Source organism: Micrasema longulum, unplaced genomic scaffold, assembly GCF_059751315.1.
Source record: "Micrasema longulum isolate JH-2025_06_02 unplaced genomic scaffold, ASM5975131v1 h1tg000632l, whole genome shotgun sequence".
Lineage (NCBI taxonomy): Eukaryota > Metazoa > Arthropoda > Insecta > Trichoptera > Brachycentridae > Micrasema > Micrasema longulum.
This window is the reverse complement of record NW_028277828.1, coordinates 420,686-446,154: the sequence shown is the minus strand read 5'-3', so window position 1 is coordinate 446,154 and position 25,469 is coordinate 420,686. Positions and strand designations below refer to the sequence as shown.

General features: G+C 31.0%; 1 protein-coding gene across 8 annotated transcripts in view; it reads left to right on the top strand.

Moving 5' to 3' along the window:
* Positions 1 to 25,469, top strand: part of Ntan1 (N-terminal amidohydrolase 1) — a 292,280-nt gene that overhangs the window by 186,185 nt on the left and 80,626 nt on the right. The gene's annotated exons all lie outside the window — the stretch shown is intronic.

Below are 25,469 nucleotides of genomic sequence, written 5' to 3'. Positions count from 1 at the left end.
AACTTGCTTAATATCTTTGCTTGACAAGTTTAACTAAGTTCTTGTGATTCTGATTCGCTGTATAATTTCAAAAGCTATAAAAATGTGATCTTAGAGGATATTTTACGTTTTCTTCTAAAAATTGCCTTATTTTAATAGTTAATCCAACTGTCCGGATTCCTGCATATCTGGATTACGCCCGGCAGTCATTAAATAAATAGGATAAAGTTATTGTGTAGCTATAAGCTGTACTAGCATACTTTTGCAATTTCGATCGATACGCATTTATTGCCTATTGTAAAATCCATCTTGTGAAGAAACGTACGGTTTCTGCTTAATAATATTAAATTGATTATAATTATTATACTGATATATATAATTATAAAGATGTTTTGTGGGTAAATGCAGGTAAATCTGTCCATTGTAAGTGCTATTTTAATTTAGAAAAACTCGTAAAACTATTATGGAGCCGGCTAATTAATTTTGCGGATAATATTTATGAGTAGTAAATACAACCTCTATACAAACTGGCCACTCCTCTTCATTCAGTATTTATTGTCTGATTTTTTATCGTTTGATAACTCCATTAAAACATGATTCCTTTTTTATTACGTCTCGAAATGTTAAAGTACTTTTTTTTAATCGATGTATTTTTTTGTTCTCGTGATGTTAGTAAAATCATCATCATTGTTATCCGCACCCGATAATGCATTATAAACCAAATGCAGCTTATCTCCATCATCTAGTGTGTGACGGTAAAGTGATCAGTCTTACGCTTTCGGTGCCAGTCCAGAGATAGTGAAATATTGCAGTGTTTAATGAAAATATACCTCAGTGAAAATATTTCACGTTGACCATAACTTTAGGTTTAATTACTGCAATTGATTTTTATGTTGTGTTCGCTGACTGAAAGTATAAACTTATAAACGTTTTATTTATGTGTGGACGGCTGTTTATTATATCTGCGAATCCATTGTTTTTATAAATTAAGGTAATATCATATAAGTTATTCTTAATATGAATCTCCATTAACAAGCCACAGAAAATAGCTTGGTGGGATTTCAGTTGCTTGTAAAAAAATAAACTATATGTTAAAAATGTATAATTATGTAATACTAAAATATTTTTCGAAATTCCAGCCGCAACTTGGAGAAAAAGTGACAATCTGGCCCAGACTTGAAAAAGTTTACCTAGACTGATCTAAAATCTAAACAATCCCAAAATGACTGATACTTTATTTTTGATTTTTAAATAAAACAACTAGCTTATTTTTTGTTTTTGTTTTTGACTTTTTTTATCATTAATCTGTAAACGAAATCCTTAAGATTATATTATCATCACACGTGATTTTAAAAACACGAAAATAACAGTATCTTAATATGTGAGGCGTGGTAAGACAAGGGTGTCATTCGATATTTTGTTTCTATATCTTTTTCGTTACGATAACTTGGCGATAAGGTTTTGACAACCATATCGCTATTGCCGTTTTTTGGTATAATTTACTATACCAAATCGTCGGTATATTGATAAAACCCTCTGAATGACAAACTTGGAGAGAACAAGTTAAAAATGCAGTTACATGTCGTTTTTCTAACTCTACCAACTGATAAAATCCTCTAAATTTTCCGAGGTTGAGTTTCAAAGTTTAAAAAAAGGAAAAAAAAAATTTTACAAATAAAAAAAAAATCCGTTTGCTAGATATTTTTTTTCTAAATCTTATATTTAAAGAAATTTAAAATCAGTGTAAAAGTTAAAATCAAGGGATAAAAAACTGGCATCCTGGGGGAGAAGGGGTAGTGCCAGATCTTCTATTGTCTAGGCCTTAGAGTAGTAATCTAATAGAGTCCCCCATATGGAGAAAAAACATTCTATGATTATTGACTACGAACTTAGCTACAGATTACAGCGATACAACAGGCTATAGATACTTGCGTTGAGAATCGCGAGCGCAAACCGAAACCGCACATGACACGTTTTTTGTTAAACTAAAAACCAAACTAAAACTTAACAAAAAATTTGGAACGCTTTTGTTTTATGAGAAGCTTAAGGTCTTCTCTAGAGAATTATTACTTTTGAGGCCTAGGTCTTAGAAGATCTGGCACTACCCCTTCCCCCCAGGATGCCATTTTTTTTCGAAATTTACTTTTAAACAATCAGTACTTCGTTTTTATATATTAAAATCAGCTATGAGTAAACTAATAATTTTAGGAACTACAAAAAAATATGTTTTAAATAAGTTAGTGTATCGTAGCAATCTGAAGGTGATTTTGGTGTTCATTTATTAATAATTTCCAAAATATTGAAATAAGCCCACACACAACTTTCCGCCTGCGCATTTATGCGCTAACTAAAGTAAAATCCACTCCGCTCGCACTCCGTCTAAAATATGGAATTGCGTAAGTTTGTTGCTTCTCAACAGGCGTTCTCCCAGTACTGAATTCACAAGTCCACGCATGCGCAAATTGAGATCTCAGTAGCTATAGGGAAGCAATTCTAACAAACCAATCCGTGTATATTTTTCATGTATTGTGAGTGTTTTACAGCCGATTTAGTATTTAAATTGGTTGACACGAAGGTATTATAATAAACTGTGAAATATAACTTTTTTTTGCTGGAATTATGGCATAAAGTAGCTTTTTAGATAATTTCAAAGCGCTTCACTCGAATTACTTTGTTGTATGTACCTAGTACTAAGTGACTGCTTCCCTAAACGAAAACCTGACCACACGCTACTAGTCTCCTGCTATTTTTCCACTCGTAAGGGGTCGCGTATTCAATAAGGTTAAAAAAACACTGATTCAAAAGAACTAAGATGGTTTCATGTATATTATCATGTTCAAAATATGAATAAGGAACACCGGAAAATACTTTTTTTAAGTCAAGCATTCTTATGGATTTTTTTCATCATAAGCAATAATACAATTAAAGAGTTTTATCAGCATGCCGACGAAATATCAGATGCATTTAAAAATAAATTACTTTTTTAGGTAAGTTTTATTATTTTATTGCATTTATCACAATAATTTATCTAGAGAAATTCGATTTATTTTTAAATTCGAGTGAATTATGTAGGTACTTATATTTACAAATTAATGTACATAGCTAACGAAAATTGCACAACCATAGAAAAAAACACGTAGAATCCATTTCTGTACTCGCCGCAAAGTAATATATACACTTGTTCTAGCTCCGTCCTTGATTACTTATAAATTTATTTATTTATACTATTTCATTGTTTGTATTCTTTTTTTATACAGAATAATGTTCCCTCACTGGGGTGTCTCGTGCCAAGGGAAACATTTTACAAAATGTGAAACATGCCTTAAATTAGCTATTTAACAAAGTTAACATAATAATAACCAAAAAAAACGTAATTAATCTAATTATCATTGACATAATAAACAATATAACCTAAAATAATCATAAAAAACATAACCAATAGAACAAATTTCATAAACAGTACACAAATTTTACTTATTTGTATTGATCCACTCTTCGATCCGTGCGCAACCCACTTCCACTATCCATTTTTTAATAGCATTTTTTTATTGTGAGAACTTACTAATTGTCCTTCTGGATAATGGAAGTAGATCGTACACTTTAACCGAGTAGTAGGCCAATCCTCTTTGACCGAAGGTTGTATTTATTTTTTTATTTTTTTGCAGCATCAGGGTGGAGTATCTAGTAACTCTTGTATTTGTAACGGAAGGTAGAGAATAATGTTTACGTGCGTAAAGAAACAAAGCTTTTACATAAAGCTGTTTTATAGATTTTACACTAAGATTTTTAAATATACCTAGGGAGCTTGTTCTGATTTGGACTCTTAAGATAATTTTTATTAAAGCTTTTTGTGCAATTATTATTTGCTTGATCAGTGTGTCATTTGCACATCCGCATCTAATTATAACATATGTACAAGTAAAAGTTTAAATATTAAGTTTTCATAATCTTTTTTTAGTAAAGTACGTGTTTATTAACCCAAAACTGGGATATATAAATTACTAATTTAGTGGTGTAAACAAAGCAATTTAAAAATGAACAATTTGTATCCAAGTCTATTTTTAGTAGTATCTATTAGTTCCACAGAACAATCATTCTTCGTGTTTTGAAATAATAATTCATTTCTCTTTCGCCTCGTAGAAACTGCGTACCGAATACTAATATTGAAGACCTTTTCCAACATGTATTGGTATATGAATGCCGTTTTATGTGAAGCCATTCCTGTAGTGGGTGTTTCCTATCACGAATTTAGTAAATTAAAATTTTCTTAATTAATGGTTACATGGATAATCCAAAGAGCACACAGCCTCTTGTTCCCTGTTTTATTGAACCGTATTTCGATTGTCGTTTTCATTTTATTGGCCATGGTAGCTCTCACTTATTATGTCGATATTAAATTAAGTATTTGTAATAATTGCGCAATATAGACATCATAGAACATGGATTTCTTTGTTTTGAATCTCTGAGATATACCTAAATGTCGATGTCCTAAAAACCATATAATTATTTGAAAATATAATCATATGCGTATATTAAATTATTAATACAGTAGAACTTTGCTTATCGGAACTGCAGTTATTCGGATGGCCAAATATCCGGATCGCTATAAAAAAGTAACGGATGTTATACTAACAAATAAATGCTCGTAAACGAGTTTCTTCGTCAAAGCAATTAACTTTGCTGGACATGTTTAATTCCATTTTGCTGTATAATTTTAAAAGCAATCGTACTTTAGGGTCCCGACACTGATGTATGAAAAAAAAAGTCCTTGTCTACAAAAATTTAGACATACTCAAAATATTGTTGATTTTAATAGTTGATTACATCAGAAACCTAGAAATTAAATAATGGTTAGTTTTCAGGATAATATTATTTATTTTTAGTAATTTAATTAATTAGTTGTTTTGATTTCTGTTTGATGGAAGTTGATGTATCGGAGTTACCCGGTTTGTTCGTTCCCGCATATAACAATTACTCCCCTAGTTCGTGGTGCAAGTTCCCGGTTCCCGTAACAAATTGCGAACGCGGCTATCTTTAATATCGGTAATTATTACCGAACCGAAGGGCCTGGGTCCGGCACCCGACGCGGCCATTGTACTGTAACGCATACTGTACTATCAACCGACATACAATGTACTACAAATGCGTAGCATACTATTATTTCTAGGTAGCCCGTTTGTTCGAAGTGTGTAAAGCTCAACGCTCTGCAACTTTGTTTTACAATGCGATTATTTTATCGTCACATAAAATATCTTCGTAAATGCTCATAGAGTTTTTCTTGAAACTGCGTGAGAGATTGTGAAAATCGTACAGGTTTTACTCTGTTATTTACAATTCAAATTTACTAACAACAGAAATCACGGCGCGGCGCGGCAGTTCCCCGTGGAAGAAGGCATTTTAACAGAGAGAATATGTATAACGCCCCATCACTTTTTATACACACTCAGACATCGGGACATATTTAAACTGCCTTTGTTTTCAAGTAATGGTACATACCACACACCTATGGCCCGCATGTGTCGGAAATATAATCTCTACGGCCGAAACAACAAAATTGTCATTTTTCATGATACTCTCCCAACTTTTGCGAATGCGCTCTTAGAAATGAATCTTCGTTTATAAGTACTCATGTACAACTTATTTTTATTATAATGTTTTAAAAATATTAAAAAAAACAAAGTTAATTCCATATATATATTTTGTCTACTTTAATTGAAAATATATATGCAACTGAAATTGTATCTATGGATACCTTCAAATGATATGTTTTTTAGTATTAGTCTTTGTCGAATGTCGCCTAATAAATTAAATAAAAATCTCGCTTGTTTTTTCATGAAAATGTTGAATTTGATTGTCTCATGCATTGAGATATATTATATCTAATTGTTAAGGCGATAATTATACACGGTTTTGGGGCTATGCCGTGGAACTTCTAAAGGATCATTATTTATAATGTACCTTTAAAAACATCCTAACGAATTTTTTAACCCTTTTTTTCTTCGATTTTTTCAAATTGAGATATAAAACGTATTTGACCAACGAAGCGATACGCACCGGACGCGGACTAGGGAAGTGGCTAAGTAGGGAGTTGAAGGGATGTTATTCCAAGACATTAAGGATTGACTCCATTTACAAATTATAATAATATTTTTTTTATAAGAGAAAACGAGTTTTAGAAAATATATTACTACGGTTTTTCTAAAAGTTTACCATGAGGAATGTTTCTCTGAAATTTTGCGGTCTGGCCCTAAATTACTGTGTATATTAAGAGTACAAAAATACAACTGAAAAATAAATACCAGCCCAACGTATTTTCTAGAACAAAATTTGCGATTACTTTTAGTAAGTAACTTGATTAGGATTTCGTTGCTTATAAAAACGGTGAAAATAGTTCGTTTTCCATTTTTGTAAATAAACTTATATTTTACAAATCAAACATTTATATTTTTTAATACTAATTTGTAGTAATAAATCGTTTTGTAGGATTATTATACAAAATACAAACGAAGATTTTTTTGAATACCTTATCCGTCTACCGCTATGGGGAACTAGCCTTATAGCAGTAGAAATATATTTAAAAAATCTCAAAGACCTCCACGAAAACAATTGCAATTAAAAGTGGAATATTAATATTGTTTACACACATTTACTTTTTGTTTTCTTCTTCTCTTAGATATATTTTTTAAATTGGAATTTATATAAGTACACACACAAGTTTATGATGCGGAACAAGAAAATATACATAAGTAAATACAAAAACTCTAATAAGCTATCTTTTGTGCCTTGTTAATAAAGATTTACCCGCATACAATTAATCCTACCTAAAAAACGGTTTTTACATTGATAATACTCTTCAAATGAAGCAAATTATGGTTGACTACAAAAACGTTAATACATATTTTGGTTTACAATATTTGTTTTTATGTATTAACTGTTAATATAAAAACTAAAGTATCCTGTAAGAAAGGTTCTTAATTTCCAGCTCTCTTTTTTCTTTCTCAAGCGATTTACTTATAATCGGTTGCTTTTCAAACATCCATAGACGTCGTGTTTTTTTGATGAACAATAAAAGAAACACGTTCTAAGTACAAAATGTACCTAGGTATAATGAAAGTATCGAAATAACGAGGTTTGACCCTATTACGCATTTCTCAGGCAATAAACCACGTTCTCCCGTTGTAAATACTTGTATATGATGAGAACTCTAAAATTGATTGTAATTTACATAGTTTCTAATTTCACTATTTTTGGGCGGTGTAAAACTGTTCAGTGAAGCTACCATAGATATTGCTGTAATAAAGACACGCGCTTGATTTACTGTCCAAGTCTAAGCTAATTTAATTAACACCGAATAGCCGCTCCGAAGCAAAACCGAGTATCTTACATGATTTTTTTATCAACAATATTTTGAGTTCGTCCAAATTTTGTAGACAAGGACTGTATTCAACTCCCTGGGGAGCTGTTTATATTAACATATTACAACAGAGATGAAGAACATTTAAGAGAAGGTAATATAGAAGTCTAGGCGTCTATAGGGCTTATGAGAAGTATAGAAATTGAAAAAATAACATTTTCAGGCGTTGCCTAGTATATAGTTAAAATAATTCAATTAGATGAATCTCACTCGCATCAATAAAGTTTTCAGCTCTTTAACTTCACAAACATCAACAGATGAAAAATTGAAGGAATATAGATGTTCAAATATGGGCAGAATGGTGAATGTAACACAGTGTGTAAAGTGGCCACTTAAACCAGCCATTGACAGGTTATAAGCCCTGTAGATGCCTAGACTTCTATATTACCTTCTCTTAAATGTTCTTCGTCTCTGTTGTAATACGTTAATATAAACAGCTCACAGGGAGTTAAATCCAGTCCTTGTCTACAAAATTTGGACAAATTCAAAATATTGTTGGTTATTATTAACAGCAGAATGTGAGTTTTAAAAGTAAAAATATATTTTTAATGTATGTAACCCGTAAGGGTTTATCAATAAAAAAATGCAATTTAATTTTAAAAAATTGAGGCGATCCATCGATTAGTTTTTGAGATATGCGGCCACAAACATACGGAACCCAAATTTATATATATATATATATATATATATGGATTGTAGGGAAAATAAAGTTTCATAACTTTGGCTAAAATTGATAAAATAACAGCACTGTGTTGAACTGTCATTCAGTACTTGTTAAGACAATCACGAGTCAATTTAAAACGCATAGAATTGTCCGTTTCCGTTGGAACATCTGAATAAAAAGTATATAGAAACACTTTCCCGCTAATATGCAATGTTCCGTAAAAAAATGGAATTAATCCATCGATTACTTTCCGAGATTTGCGGCCACAAACATAAAGAAACAAACATTTTATATATAAGGATTATCACGGTCGATTTGTGTAACGCTGTTTTTGGTACATCATTTCAAGTGCGGAGATTCTTGATTTACATTTTTAGAAAAGTGTAATTTTGTAGTATACTTGTTAAAACTAAAAATAGGTGACACTTCAATTAACTAAGTTTGAAATTTATACCTACTATTTACAGGCAATAAAATTTAGGTAGGTACTGTTTTCAGTAGTTGAAGGTGTTTTTCTGAGTGTATTTTTCGAAATAATTAGTTCAGGTGTTGAATATTTTGGTTTTGTCGGAATAAGGCGGAATAAAAAAAAACTTCTTTTATTCGGTTTTAATAAATGTAATTTACTTTGTTTTGATTTAAGACCTCGAAAATTCCAAATATTTCACATCTCTGCGGTTAGCGAATAATTTCTTTGCGTCTTAGAATTTACATTGATTGAATAAAACTGGTCCTAATAGGAATTAATCGGCTGTAAACGAATTACCTTCGTTTATTTCAATTCGATGCACCTAGTTAATTTATAACATCTTCTTTATGGTGCCATTAATTTGAAATAAAAATAAAACTTAAGAAAATATTCGAACCAAGGTTGTTAAATCAATCGGATATTTTAATGAGTGATTATTTGACTAACTCAATTTTATGATTCATTTCACATGCGTGATTTATTGCCTAAATTGTTTTTCTTTTTGGTTTTACTAAATTTTGTTGCAACGGCAATCTAATTTAAAAATTATTTTATAAAAAATCTACATATTTATGTACTTTAAAATTTGTGCGTTGTTTTTTTCATCCGTTAAATAAAGGAATGAGGGTAATTTTTTAATTTGTGTGATTTATGAACCAGGACCCCGATTACAATGGTAAGTTAACAGAGTTATCTTTGACTGTCTATAAATAAAAATCGATATTTGTGTATCTGATGATCAAGTTGAAGTAGTTGAAAAATTTATCGAAAAAAATAATGTCTTCGTCGGTAACCTATAATTGAACATGTTAAGAAAAATAATGTATGCATATTCTGGTTTTCATACAGGAAACCTTATTTTACTTTGCAGATAAATTTAAGATAAATGTTAACTCCCTATTGTAATCGGGGTCCTGGGCTGGTATTTTAAACGAAATTGCTCGCAAAGAGATCGATTTGTTAGCGTGTATTTAGTATGTAAATACGCGTTAAAAATGCGTTTACTACGCGCTCTTTTGCGTTCAGAATACCACCCCAGATAATACATGCAATCCATTTTTTAGCTTCAGTCAAGAAATAGTTTGATCTAAATTTGTTGCAATAGAAAGGGATTTTTTTTTGAGAATGGAATATGGAAGTCTAGGCATTTACAGCGCGTATGACCTGTCATTGGCTGGTTTAAGTGACCACTTTAGACACTGTAAAACATTCACCATTCTGCCTATTTTTGAACATCCAAATTTCCACATCTCTTCCATCTGTTGGCTTTTGTGAAGTAAAAAACTAAAACCTTGATCACGTGGGTGAGATTTATCCGGCTGGACCAATTCACCTACTAGGCAACGCCTGAAAACAATTTTCCAATTTTTATACTTTTTATACCAGTTAGTAATTCAACAATGTTTTGAGTATGTCTAAATGTTTGCAGACAGGCTGGACCGGCAGGCTGGATCCCCAGGGAGTTATTTAGATCTAAATCTGTTGCAACAGCGAGCTTATGACCTGACATTGGTTTGACAAATGTTTTTTACCTCGACGTTACAACAAATTTAAATATAAATATTCCCTTACGGAGGAAATCCAGCCTGTCCGCAAACATTTGGACATACTCAAACCGTAATTGAAGAATTATTTTATTTATTAATTTGTTTATTTTTTTAACCAATATTTCAAATAATAAAAAAAAAATCGTAAATAAAAAATTATGGTTATGGTGAAAGCGTATTTTAGTATTTGCATGTTGGTGTGGTAAGTGTCCTGGCAAAGAGACGGCTACGTCTCGAAACCGGTAGGCATAAAAAGTCGGTAAGTGGTTATATACTAATATTTACTAACATTAATAAAATATCTAGTTTATTTACTCGTTTGTTTTCAACGCTATAAACATTAAAATCGATTTAAAAACTTGTCACAAAGGTGGATTCAGATTGCCCGCTTCAGAATTTATGTATAGGGGTTTTGTGTTGATTGTCTATTTGTGCACTTTATTTAAAGTTAGAACAATATTGTACGTGTTCTTCTCACCTTTAGTAAGCACCGTACTCCCTTATTCGGTGTGAACAGTGGTTGGTATATAGTGTACGGGGATAGTCTTAAGACCAATCAGATTTTAAGAGGAGAGACAATAAAAAAAATCAATCTCAAAGAAAACCTGACGATTTGTAATTTGTTTATTTATTTAATTCACATAAACGCCCGGAGGGCTTTTACAATTATGGTACATAGAGAAAAGACAGGCGCCGTGGCGCAGTTGGTTAGACCGCCAACTGTGAAACTGACGTCGCGGGTTCGATTCTCGCCAGTTGCTAGATTTTTTTTTCTCAATTGGTCTATGTGTTGTGGTGTATTTTTCATTACCTCCTTCACAATCCTCGTCCCACCCGCTGACAAGCCTTAAAATAGAGGCTTAGCGGGTTAATCCTTTTAAAAAAAAATACATTCAGTGAGGAATAAAATATAGCGTTTGGAGCATTCAAATACATATACTACTTCTTAGCATGACCACTTGACATATTATCGACTAAGCTTAATGTTGATTTTTTCTTAATTTATTTGTATAATTTTAAGTAGCTAGAATTCCCCTCGTCCATGCGCTTTGAAGCTACTAGACGATTGGTTATCTTGCTTCAATATATTAATGTTACCAATAAAATACTTAAATTTTGTAAATGTGATCTAGAGTTCCAACAATCCGTGCCGCCAGTAGCTGCAAGACTTGTTATAATCTAAATCTTTGTTAAAGAGTTTAAAAATTTAATTTAATATCGCTCACACTCGTAGTACATGTTCAACTTCATTATCAAAATGGAACATAATGTAAATGGGGGCTAGATTTCTTACCATCCATGCGATCTGTAGCTGCAAGACGTGCTGTAATCTAGCTCCTATATGTTATAATTGAAACATATCATTATTGTAAACGAGGCACTAGAATTCCAATCGTCCATGTGCTCTATAGCTGGAAGACGTGCTGGAATATTCATTTATTGTACAACGCCCTTGAGGTAATTTTCAAAAATAGCGCTTTATAAATTATCCAACTATAATAATAATACCCAGTAAGAAAACATATTTTAAAAATTTAAATGTAAAGATGACATAAAATACATAAATATTGTAAAACATTTAAATAAATCAATTTACCTAGTAAGAAAACTTTTTTTTAAAGACACGTTAGTAAAAAATAAAAATCTTAAGTGTTGTATAACTAAACAGTTTTAAGCAGGTAAAAAAGAAGATTATAAACAAATTATTAACATGCTTTAAAATATTTGAAAGTAGACACCTGTAAAAAAAAACAACTTAGTTAAACTTATAAAAAATAAGCTAATCATGATTTACAAGGTGATGGTAAAATACCCCCTTAGTTAAGCATTTTGTTGGATTTTTTAACTAACTTATCTTTTCGTATTGTAAAAATCCAAGCAGCGTGGGTGGACATTGATACATATAATTATACGTGAATTGATTTTCATTGCATTAAAAAAAAGGTATTTATTTAGTGGCAGGCAAACGCACTAACCATTATACCATGAGGCCTACTAATCTCCACGAGATCCTCTAATGGAATCGATGCTCTTAGAATCCACAGATCCTGTACAACTTGTTGGTCCGAAGCAGGCTTGAGAGTGCTTTGGCGATATAGAGGCGAGCTTTTCCCTTATGCTGGCGAAGGTTCAGAAAAAAATCTGATGTATCTCTGCATGAGGAATGATAGTTATTCGTGGCTCTATCCCTCTGTATTCTTCTTTACACTTGGGATCAACAGGGATGGGTTCACACTGACCCATTTTTCAGGCAGATAAGGATTTATTTATTTATATTTTTTTATTTATTTCATTTTATTTGGGAAACCAACAGTTCTACATACATATTTATAATAAACAAACAGATATAGTGTATAAACTCAGAACTAATAAAAGATTTCTACTAAGTGTACAAAGTTAGTAAAGAAAATATATTACATATTAAATAAATACATATAAGTTTGTATATATAAATATGTTATTTTCATGGACTCTTAAATATTTTTCAATAATCAAAGAATTTATTTTTATTTTTTTAAGAACAGTAAGTTATTGAAAATTGGGCGGGTTTGGAACAAGGATGCTTGAAGAGAGGATAAGGAGGGGAAGGGAGATGTACATATTTATTATTATAATGTCTACCAATTTACATAATTTATTTTTAGTGTAAATTTCAAATATGACAGAGTGATGTTTGTGTAATCTGTGTCTTTATATTTTGTATTGTACACTGAAAAAGTCCTACGATAAAAAACATTTTTAACATACGATGTTTTACTTATTGGTACATGAAACAGGTGGTACCGTCTACAAATCCTGGTATTGTTATTAAACTAAGTAGTTCTGTACAGTCAACTATTCCTGTCATAATTTTGTGAAGCAATAGTTGGTCCGCACACACTCTGCGGTACTGTAGAGAAGTGATTCTATAGAAGGTGGAGGCAGTGAGAGTTGATATTTAAGAAATACTGGTTTCGTATTTTAGGTACTTTATTACTTTCGGCGGCCTCCGTGGTGTAGTGGTCAAGACGCTTGACTCACAGACGGAAGGTTCCGGGTTCGATTCCCGGTGAGAACACAAAAATTAAATGTGATTTTTCTCAAGCCTGGGTGTTCTGTGATGTAATTCACCGCTGTAATTGGGCCTCCTGGCCTGTTGTGGTGCAAAAATAAAATAAAATAAATTTGTTTTGAATATTTTCTATTCTTGTTATATATATGACATACTGTTATATCGAATAAAGAGAGTATTCATTTTTATGCTCGTGATGAATACCTCCGACATCGTCAGCACTTACTGTTTTACCTCCCGGCTTCCAGAACCAACCTCCCGCTTTTGGTAATGTTGATTGGAAGAAAAGTCAGGCAACTTAACATGATCACTTTAGAGATCGACATTTTTCACATGAGTGAAACAATGTTTAAGAGGCTGATACTCTTGCTATTCGAGAGTACTATGCCTTTATATTATCGAGCCATTGCTCAAGGGTTCCTGGTCTGATAAATTGTCCAAAATTATCTCCATAAATATTGCGTTTTAATTTTAATGTTATTTTGCTCTAATAAAATTGAATTGGAATTTTGCAGGATTATAAACTGAGAGTTGCCACTAAATTAAAAATATATATTCAAAATTATACTACCCTTATTTGACCGTGTCGATGTCATGTGGATTTTTATCTTATCTGTGTCGCGAAAGATGAATACAGTTATGTGCAAATAGAACCAATCTGTACGATTTCGACTCGAAACGCGATGGCTGCTCTTGGGTAAAAATCTTGAGGAAGGAAATCGAGTGGAGATAAGTACTCCTCGTGGTGAGTGGTCAGTGTATTTTCCTGCCATCCAACAGGTCCCAGGTTCAATTCTTGACATGAAATATTTATTCTAAAAGGCGGTTCTAAACTGCAATATTGAATTATTCCTGGACAAGCACCTAAAGCGTAAGACTGATCACCTCATCTTCCATTTAACATAAAATAAAAATAAAAATATGAAAAATTAACAAAAATGATTCTGATACGCTGCAATGGGAGAACTAATGCAGTTCCCTATGCGGCGCTGGGTGTGGATAGGGAAGTGATGAAATAAATATTTACTAGATTTATATTAGTTTTGTCTATATATATGATGTGTGTACGGCTCGAAATGTGGACTCTTGCCTTAAGCCCTCGCAATAAAGGATCTCACCTATAAAGGTGTGTATTTAATTAAGGGTAATACCTTTTAAGGAGTTCCAACTTTCACACGGTGTTTATTTGTAAGGCAGTAGTTTAATGTACCTTTAATGTAGCATTTATATATATATATATATATATATATATATATATATCGCTTTTACCAAAGAGTGAAGTACTCAGTGTAAAAGTACAAAGTATTTAGAATTATTTCTACTGTATTTTTATTTAAATTACGCCTGAAAAAACATCTCCTTTCTCTTCCTTAGTCTCTTCTCCTTTCCTCTCTCTTTATTCCCTTTCTTAGTGAAGACTACAATCTATCAATATTTGTTTCGTATCAAATTGCTAGTTCTATTTTTGTATCTATTTCGTTTCCACGTACGTTTTGAAACTTACATAATAAACATCATTTTTTTTATTGGTTGGTTGTAAGAAATTGCCATTTAATTTGGCAATAAGCCCGAAAATGAACAAATATGCATCTACAGGAAGTTGAATAAATAAAATGTTATAAGACAACAGAAGGGACCACCTGTAATTGTAAATTCAAAAATGTTCAGGAGAGCTGAAATAAGACTCAATTTCAAGACTTTAATCTACAAACAAAAATATTTCAGTGTTGTTTTCAATAATCAATTACCATTTTAAATTATGCTGTTTTTTCAACTGTTGTGGGGGGAAGTAGGGCAAGATAGGGCCTTGAAGGTTAATCGTCAATAAAACACGTTTGTTTATTTAAATTCTTCGGTCCTTTATCTAACAAACATTTTACATAAAAGTGAAGAGAATAAATAAAAGTGAATGAAATTAATTAACGAAGAAAAGTCATCATTATCGGTTTGGGTAGTTTGCGGTTACCTAAACTGCTAATGCTTAGTGTCCAAGCGATGAGACGAGATGTTATCTTGCCCCTTTTGCTATGTTTGTTTGAAATTTATTGATTATAAAATACAATTTCTCTATTAGTAATCGAAAATCTTACATTACAATTCAATAGTTACAGCTTGTATAGCGACCATCAGTCAGCCTTTATCACGATATTCTTCCTTCGATATCACAAGCAGCAAAATAACCTAAAATAAGATAAAAATTGCAAAACAAGCGTTTACTATCGCTGCGTCCAGGAACGTGCACTCATCGAAACTGTGATTACGTCGCTGACATGAGGTTCAGAGGGATAATAAAATGGCGTGATGCTTTTGGAGCCACTCAGCAGGTTTTGCCTTTTATCATGGATCCCATCTTGTCTCCCTACCCCGTCATTTCCTACCTCCCCTTAAACTAAAAAAACGGAAAAATTACAGATGCCATCTGATTGCAGAAATATATTTAGTAATAAATATTTTCTGATAGATCACCTAACCAAAAAACTGTCGGTACTGCGACGGAAAGACGTATTTAAAAAATAAAAAAAGTTTTTTTCTTAAAACGTAGTACTGTAGCCCCGTTTTTTTCTTCAACTAGACCATTGCTGCTCAACTTTTTTAACGGTCGGGCCAAACGGACGATTCAGAAATATTTGGCTGGCCGAAGAGTTCTGAATCGGCGGGACAGTTCCTATTTTAGTTACTTTTAAGACTTGTGTAATAAAAAATTCAATGCGTATTATGAAATAAATTTTTTGTTTATTAAAATAAGAACAAAAATTTATTTGATTTTTGAAATTGTGTTTGTTGCAAAATTTTCTTGTGTCAAGCTCTAAGTCAAATGCCAGGTCAGTTATTGCAGGAAAGTCTTCTTTTGGTACTAATTTACAGAAATCAGCAAAATCTTCTGAGGAATGTCGTAGTTTCGAAGATAATTTTTCGGCAAAAAGGTTTTTTAGGGCAAAATAATTTTGTAGTTCAGTGAGTTCTAACTGAATATTGGCAGTATGGCTAATTATTTCAGTCAAACTGGTATGAAGGGATTGATAAAAATTAGTTTATTTTATTTCTTACTCTCGAAGTGGGCCATTTAAAATTGGAAGGCGGGCCACGATGTGGCCAACGGGTCTACTGTTGAGCAGCCTTGAACTGGACAATATTATTTTACAAAAAAAGATAGATTATTAAATATAGCATTTTTGGCTCCTCTGTTTTCATTACCAACCGCCACTGGTAACTGATACCGAATGTGGTGTCCGGAGTCCGCAGTCCGGAGCAGTATGGTGTATGGACCTCAGGGGACAATGCTGTTATTTACGCGAGATAAGTGTCGCGGTGTCGCGTAAGAAGCGATTCCGTCGCCATAAACTGTACGGAAGAGAATACTAAATACAGTTTTACGAGACCAAGGAAGGTTTTGCTTTGGTAATTTTCAGAAGACCACTCCCTCGTTTTACGCGCGCTATGGAGATTATTATTTTTATTATTATAGTTGGATGATTTATTTATTTATTTCATATGTTTATTTATTTTATAATATTTATTTTTATTTGAGAAAAAAACAACAGTTTTTACATATATTGTATACAGAAGATAAGAATATATATAAACGAAAATTATGAAAACTATCGGTATCAAATTCAAAGCAATTTAACAATTAAGAAATGTTAGGCACTTAGAAGTTGCAAATAAAATAAAAATATTTTATTTAAATTATTTATTGACAATTCTTGATGGAATTCCATTGTAATAACTTATATTTATTTATAAATAAGTGGAAGTGTACTAAGTATTTTTTAATTAATAACTTATATGTAAATATATGTAAATATAAGTTATTACATCATTAGATGTTATAGATAACATAGATGTTCTTTACAGGTTCTTCGTTCTCGTGGTGTCCGCTCGTGTTTCTATGGAATATGTCAATATGCGTCTCACACATGTCTTATATACTCTAACTTTGATGTCAATTAGCATGTTTTTAATTTTCCATATTATCTCTTTTAGACATTCTGGCTTGATTTCGGACTTCGTTGTACAAATCATACAATAAATGATTTTGAAAAATGGAAAATGTACTAACACAGAAAATTTCATTCTAATACTCTTTCTAAAAAAAAACAAAATCGATTCAGTTTTGGGGGCATAAAACGGGACGATAAAAACAACGATTTTGTCGATTTTAGCTAAGCACAATCAGTCTTTTTTTACGATATCAGGGAGGCATTTGCGAGAGAGTGACAGAAAAGTTATGTTCAAATATCTATTTATCAAACTTCTGCCATCGCATTTCCTCTTAATGCTGCGATTTCAGAAGGCTTATTCTGTCACAATTTCGTTTCGTAAGTTCGTTCGTTCGTCATATATCCATATCTCTCTAAAGCAATCGAAATAGAATTTTGCTCTAATTCTCTCTTATAGGATACGAATGAATTTACGTCTATGCACATATGGAGACGTTTGCCTCTCTAAGAGTATCAACAGCCTAATCATTTTATGACTTTCTAGCATTCTGCTTTTTATACTGATATTATCTATTATACCTAGAATACTTTGTAGACGATAATATATTCTGAACAAATTGCATTATTTTAACATTTTTTTTTACAGTAATGGTTGTTCTTATCTCTCGACGATAACACATTTCATAAATCAAGAATAATTTATTATCTAACATCTTAGGGTTATCTCAAACGGTCCACTTGAGAAAGGAAATAACTATTTTCATGATAATAAACAACCTAAAATCTAGAACCCAAGCATAACTAACATAGGCACATATTAATCGTTAGTGATAAACTTGTTTATCGAACTACTTTGAATAATATATGTATTGTATTTGTAGAAAATTAGATAGGAGTTATTAGTTTTACCATGACAAATTACAAGTTTAACGCCTCGTGGTGTAGTTATTAATGAGGAAGTTCAGAGCAATGGGAAAATGCACATAAAAAATGTTTTCTTACCCGCGGCAAAAATAAGAGCACTTATTCGTACCGCGAAGTTTCTCGAAAATGTATAAAAAAAATAATTAAAATGGTTTTCATGTTTACAATAACCAATCAACTATAGCTTTGTTATGTGTTGTGATAGATTTCCAGTTACCGGGTAGACGTTTTTTCAGCGTTTAGTGAGTTTTGACAGATACGACGTTCTTTTTTTAAATGTCAGCATAAATCACCGATGTCACGGGCAAAGAATTTTAAAATAACAAAACTTTAAAAAATCATAACGAAGATAATGCGATTCATAAAAATATTTTTTTAAAAATTGGCTTAGTTTGGTTGTGTATTAAAAAATTCTTTTTTTTAACACTAAACTTAAGACAGTTAGGTCATTGAGCTAGAGACACGTTTGTTCCCGGATTTCGTTTGTCGTTGAAGTTGAGCAAAAAAAAAATACGTATATACGCATATTTTTTAAAACAATAAAATCAAGTTTATTTCTTCTCAAATCGAACATATTAAGAATAAACTAAAAAAACTTATTTACTTTTTTAAAACAATACGAAATATAATCAGCTTTAAAGAACTTCTAAAAATATATTATGCAGTCTGTCAATCGGTTTTGGGATATGGTGTAATTGGATGGGGATGTGCAAATAACACATAACTGAACAACTAATCATTGCACAAAAAGCTTTAATAAAAAGTGTCCTCTAAGTCCCCGTTAGAACGAGCTTCCTCGAGACATACGAACAACTTAATGTTATGGCTATAAAACAGATTTACGCAAAAGTTTTACTTGTCCATGCATACAAAAAATATTAAATATCTCCCATGACGCCAAACACAATTACTAGAGTTACTAGACATTCCACCCCGATGCTGTAAAAGCAATCGAAAAAAAATACAACTCTCGGTCAAATATGATTGGTCTACTTCTCCATAAAAGTGTACAACCTACTTCCCTTATACATAAGGACAATTAGTAAATACTATCATTATAAAATCGATATTAAGAAGTGGATAATGGAGGTGGGATGCGCACGTATTGATGAGTGGATCAGACCAAAATAGGTAGTTTTTTAAACATTTTTTATAGTGTTTTTGTTTCTAAGTTTTATTTATTTTTATGTGAGGTAAAATTATCGTTAATGTTAAAAAAGTCATATGTATGTGTGTATGTGGATGTATGCATATGTAAGGGTGTGTGCGTGTGTGTATAAATGTGTGTATTTATGTTTATGTATATATATATATATATATATCAATATGTGTATACTATAAGTTTATATTTTATTTGTTTGTTCTTTCTTTTAACTTTTTAAATTTTTACTATGTATTAAAATGTTTCTGCCTAGCTTGGAACGGGGTACGTACCCCTTGTTAGCTGAGCAAAGTGTACAAAAAATGTAAATATGATAAAATGTATAAATAAAATAAGAATATATAAAAAAAATCTAAAAGAACAAATATATAAATATTAACTTTATATTCGTTATATAGTATTATTACATATAAAATTATTACATAAACATTGTATTGCTTCATTCGACGCAATTTTCAGTTCTATTTTATAGCCCTTTTACGATGTTTTCAATTTAATGATGTAAATTCCATGAAACCAAGATTGCGTATTGTCTTTGTAAAGTATGCGTTTGTTTTATTGCGTAATTTCATTTATTTATCGCTTTTGCGGATATTTTGATTAGGCATTATAAATTAATATGGAGGATTGGTTCAATGAAGCTGTGACCATCAATGAATCAGATAATATAAATAATATTCAAATGATTTCTTACTCATTATTCTGTGATGTTTACTATTGTTACTCTTTTTTTTCAGGTAAAAACGAGTTCAAATATATAGTACGGCGCCTTATACCGAAGTTTCTTAAGCATTTTGGTAAGTAGGTATAAAGTTTTATGAAATATTTCGGTAGTGTGATGGCAAATGGGTATATCTGTTACTTTTTCCGTAAGATTCATTTTTTCATAAAATATACTAAAACCTGATGCTCTTTCATATGACAAAATGATATACGAGTATATATATATATATCTAGATATTTATTTACAATGGTCATATTAAATTATGGGATTCAAAAGTTTATTTCTTACTTTGAGCTAGGTGACAGAAGTAATTATTTGCTTGTCCTGTATAGTTTACAAAATTAAATCCCCATATTACTTTCACCGCCATACACATCACATCTCCATGTTACTTACCAGTTATTCCACATTCTATCACAGCGATCCATTGCTATTTGAACAAACCAATTACTCAAACCAAATTCGTATTTTGAAAAGGATTCATACTCTTTTGTCGCCAGATCCAGCATGTTAAAGATACTTGGACCTACCACTGACTGAGAATTGCCTCTTTGTCAAAGTTGTTATACTTTTTATTGTGTAGTCACTATTTTGTCGTCATAAGCAAAAATGCAGTTATTCGCAAAAGTCATATTTTGAGATTTGACACCTTTTAGTATTTATCAACTTTTGGCAAATAAAAAAAACTGTAATTATTCAAGTGAAAACACAGTATGTCAATTGTCTCTAAAGCATAAAACCTGTGTGTGTCATAATTCGCTGAGTTTTTACTAATGATTTTCAAGATATTGTGTTATAGCTTAAAAAAACATTAAAAACATATCGTTTTTTATTCTGAAATAATAATTTCACCGCTCATTGGTATAAATCAAATGGTTTGTAATTTCTTTTTTTTTTCTTGTGGAACATTACCTCATATTTAACTAATTTTGTGATTTTTGTCAAAAAGCTGTCTGTTTCCTTATGACGGCAGTATTGAAATAGTTACAATTTACAATAGCTAATACATTACGACCAACAAAAAATATTACGCTATTAGGTGCATATGTGCACTAATGTTGTTTATTTTTATTTCTAAAATAAAATAAGGGTATATTTAAAAATGATTTAAACACTATACGCTGAATTAGAGCATAGACTTTTGTACCATTGTTCTAATACCGGTATTTTTTCAATATTACAGTTTCAAGTATCGTAACCCCGGTATTTCAATATTTTTTCGATATTTTTGATAAATATATAATAAATACTTAAAAATCATAATCTTTTTTAATTCACTGCTTATTTTTGAGGTCTTCGATTTCAAGTTAAGCTTTGGTAGGTACATGTATTTTAAACGCGGCAATAACACCTTAGTCTAGCGAACACATACATTTTTCAAAACGGACTGTTGGATGTTTTTTAAACAAATTTAAGAAAACATAATATTGGTGAACAATTAATACAAAAATTAGAAACTTTTGAGCAAGTCTGAACGCATTAAATAAAATCTAAATAACGGAAATATTCAGCGTGTTGTTGGCGGATTTGTATCGGGCTTGTAGTAGTCATGTTAACTAACTAAAATTAATAAAACGACTAGGAAGCTACTGTCACTACTGACAGAGTTTGGTTGAGCAAAATCAGCATACGAGTAGCGAAGTCAATATCGGCGTTTTCAATATCACGATTTCATCGAAAATCGGTATCTACGCTCTAGACCAGTGTTTACCAGCCTTCTTTATGCCATGCCCCACCGTAGTCTTTTCAAAAGTCAGATGCCCCACCGGCATCATTTTTAATTAAACAGCAGGTAAATTTTCAAATTATATTGTAATATGTTTGTAAACGTACGAACCCCTAATGTAATTAAATAAAACCTATTCTCATATATATATTATAACTGAAATGATTACAAAACACAAATTGAATATGTAATTAAGTAGAATAAAATAAAAATGAAAAAAAACAATTGCAATTGAGTACAAACACACATATCTTGACGCCCTAATTCATGATTAAATTCAGTTACGCTTGCTACAAAGATATTTGATGTCCGGATCTAACTTAGTTAATTTCAGTCTTAGTTCCCCTCTATACTTCTATTTGTTATATCCAATCGATTTGATTTTTTAATGAGTTAATCGCTTATGGCGCTAAAACCACATTTCACCAAATAAGGTGAGGGAAAGGGTAATAATTATTTTCTGGCATGCAAAGTAATATTAGGATATTTTGTGTTAGTTTATTCGCAAATTCATGCCATTATTCGTACACCCTGCACAGTTTCTGTGTTTTCAGATAATTATTGAAATTGTAACGGGTTTCATTCTATTTTAAGTACAATTTGGCGTATATTTCAATTTTGTACATCTCAGGCATTTTTTTGTATGACCGATGAGTATTCCCCTTTATATGTGGAATGCCGACGTGTCTCATCTCTAAAGCGTGGTGCCCCACCTCTGAGGCGTATTATCCACTGCTCCAGACAGAATTGTATTTATGAAAATATTGTTTTCAAAACCTAATGAGACATTACCTATTAAGATTTTATTTAATAACATGTATTTATAAAGTTTTTTTAAATATTATTAAATGCAATGTTTATACGTTTATATTATCAATTTTTTTTACCGCAACGTATCGGTTCATTAGAACAGGTATTGGTCATATAGAAACCGAAATATCCGTACAAGTATTCTGCTATACCTCGCCGCTTTGCTGTTTGATTTATCCTTGGTAAGTAGAATATTGTTTTATAATCTTGCATTTACATATATTTTTTAATATACCTGTTAATCAACCAGTATCGGCACATGAGTATTCATGTAATTTTCATAATATTTATACGTTGCTTCGTTTTGATATTAATTCACCGAAATACCTGCAAGTTATTCAGTAAAAGTGCGTCATGTTTTTTTTTGTCAGCCATTAATCAAAAATGCTGTGAAATCTGACACCAATATGTAAATGAGACATAATTTATTCATGATTATTTAAATATGTGTTTTATTAGGTACTATCGTGTTGACGAGATATTTTCGCTGTTTTTTTTGTGGATAAATATAAATTCATTGAGTTATTTTTTAAATAACATCTAAATCAGGATTCGATTAATAATGGATAATCGGTGTTAAGTAACCGTGAATTTTATTGACAGAAAATTAAATTGCTGTTGAAATACAAATTAATCACAGAGCGGAGTACCTAGGTACCTATTATAACACTATAAAATGAACATATTAGAAGTTGTCTTGTTTGCAGACGACATAAAAATATATAAGGAAATATCAAATGTTAATGATTGTAAAACACTTCAGTTAAACTTAAATAAACTAAATAGTTGGTGCATACAAAATAATTTGTTTTTGAATGTAAGTAAGTGCAAATCAATTACTTTCTGTCGTAAAAAAAACCCTATTACGTATGAATACACTATAAATGATATATTGCTCGAAAGAGTGAGCGAAATTAGAGACCTGGGTATAGTGTTTGATGTAAAATTAGATTTCGTTAATCATATTAACAACATAACGAACAAAAGCATGAAAACATTAGGTTTCCTGCTTCGCACTGTCAAAGATTTTAATTCACTTAAAGTAATAAATATTTTGTATGTAGCACTAGTTCGCAGTCAGTTAGAATATAATTCCATTGTGTGGTCTCCTCTGTATAAATTACACATTAAGAACATAGAGAGAATTCAAAAAAAGTATTTGAGATTTGTAAATTTTAAATTAAATATTCCCTTAGATAACATAAATTACACGTATTTATTAGACACTTTAAATTTAATTTTATTAGAAGATCGTAGAAAAATAAATGATCTCCTTTTTTTATTTAAAATTTTAAATTCGGAGCTCGATTGTTGTGAACTCCTGAATCTCATTAACTTCAAAATACCTAATCGAGTCACTAGAAGTACGGAGTTGTTTGCAACTACGAGTACATACGTGGGTACTAACTATGCACGACACTCTCCGATTCCGCGTTTACATTCCTTAGCCAACAAATTTACTTGTGAAATAGACATTTTTAATACGACAATTATTAATTTTAAAACGTTCTTAAATGCACTGTTTGAAGCAAATTATTAATGTCGTAATAAAACTTTCTTTTTCATACAATTCTTTCTCTGTTTTTGATGTGTATTATTATTATCTTATCTCTTTCTGATATTAATTTATCAAATATTTTTGTGTACCGTATATTATATTATTTTCACACATATACTTACTGTTAACTAATTTTCATTACTTGTTTTTAAGATTAATTTGTTAATAACATTTTTTTTATACGTATATATGTATGTGTATATATGTGTGTATATATATATTTAGAATTCTTAACAAGTTATTTACAATTTGTTTTTTAATTTTAACATTGTTCTTATATTCATATTTTTAATCTTTTTTTTTTATGCAAAGTTTCGCTTTTTATTTTGCATTGCAGTTTGCTTTTTATTGTTTCTACATGTATATAAAATCTTTTTTATTTCTTTTAATGTGTTGTGTATTTATACAATTATTACTTTCTTTGTTTGTAGTTACCTGTATATTTATTTTTACACTTATAAATATATGAAAATGTATTTATTTTTTTGTTTGAATTCTTTACAAGTTACTTACAATTTGCTTTTTAATTCAATTACTTTTATTATATCCATATAAAATTATTTTTTCTTTTTACTATGTAAAGTTTCACTTTTTATTTTGCATGGCAGTATACTTCTTATTGTTTCTAAATGTATTGTTTATCTTTTAAATTTTTACGCACTATGTTTGTACTTAACTGTATATTTTTTGTAAATGCCCCTTGGGCGTATTGTAAAATTAAATAAATAAATAAATATTACAACTGAGATGAAGAACATTTTAGAGAAGGAAATAAATATTGCAATGTAAAATATGTTGAACCGGGTTGTGGTCCCATGGTTTGTGGACTCACGAGCCAAAGGTACGAGGTTCAAATCCCACTCTACCACAACTCGATTTCCATTTTTCTAATACAAGTTAATTCAACATTGTTTTGAGTATGTCCAAATGCTTGCAGACTGGCTGGATTTTCTCTTATGGAGTTGTTCATATTAAACCAGCCAAAGGCTGGTCATAAGCCCTGTAAATGCCTAGACTCCCACATTCCCTTCTCAAAAATATTTTCCCTCTCTGTTGCAACAAATTTAAATATAACAAGCTATTTACGACTTTAAGAAAATGGTCCGAAAATTGAAATATTTGAGTAAATAATAAGAACTCTAGTATTTCCTCTTTAAAAAAAAACATATCTTGGTTTTTACATAGGCTTTATACATTGTGAATTTTTTCACGAAATCAAGAATCATTCGATTTATTATGTATGAATTTTCGTGTTCACTAAGCTATGCTCTCTGATAAAAAAAGAGAAATAGACGGAATACTTGTAGACAACTTCTCGCGTTTGAGTTATTTGTGAGGATTTATCACACCTCTTGTTAGGTTCAATTCACACGTGTACTCTCTGGCACGTGGCACGATTACATAGAGCTTCCCGTGTGCAATGTATTTGTATCTTGGTTATTACGGTTTTATTATACTTGTATATTTATTTATTTATCTAACGGCTCATGCCTTAACCG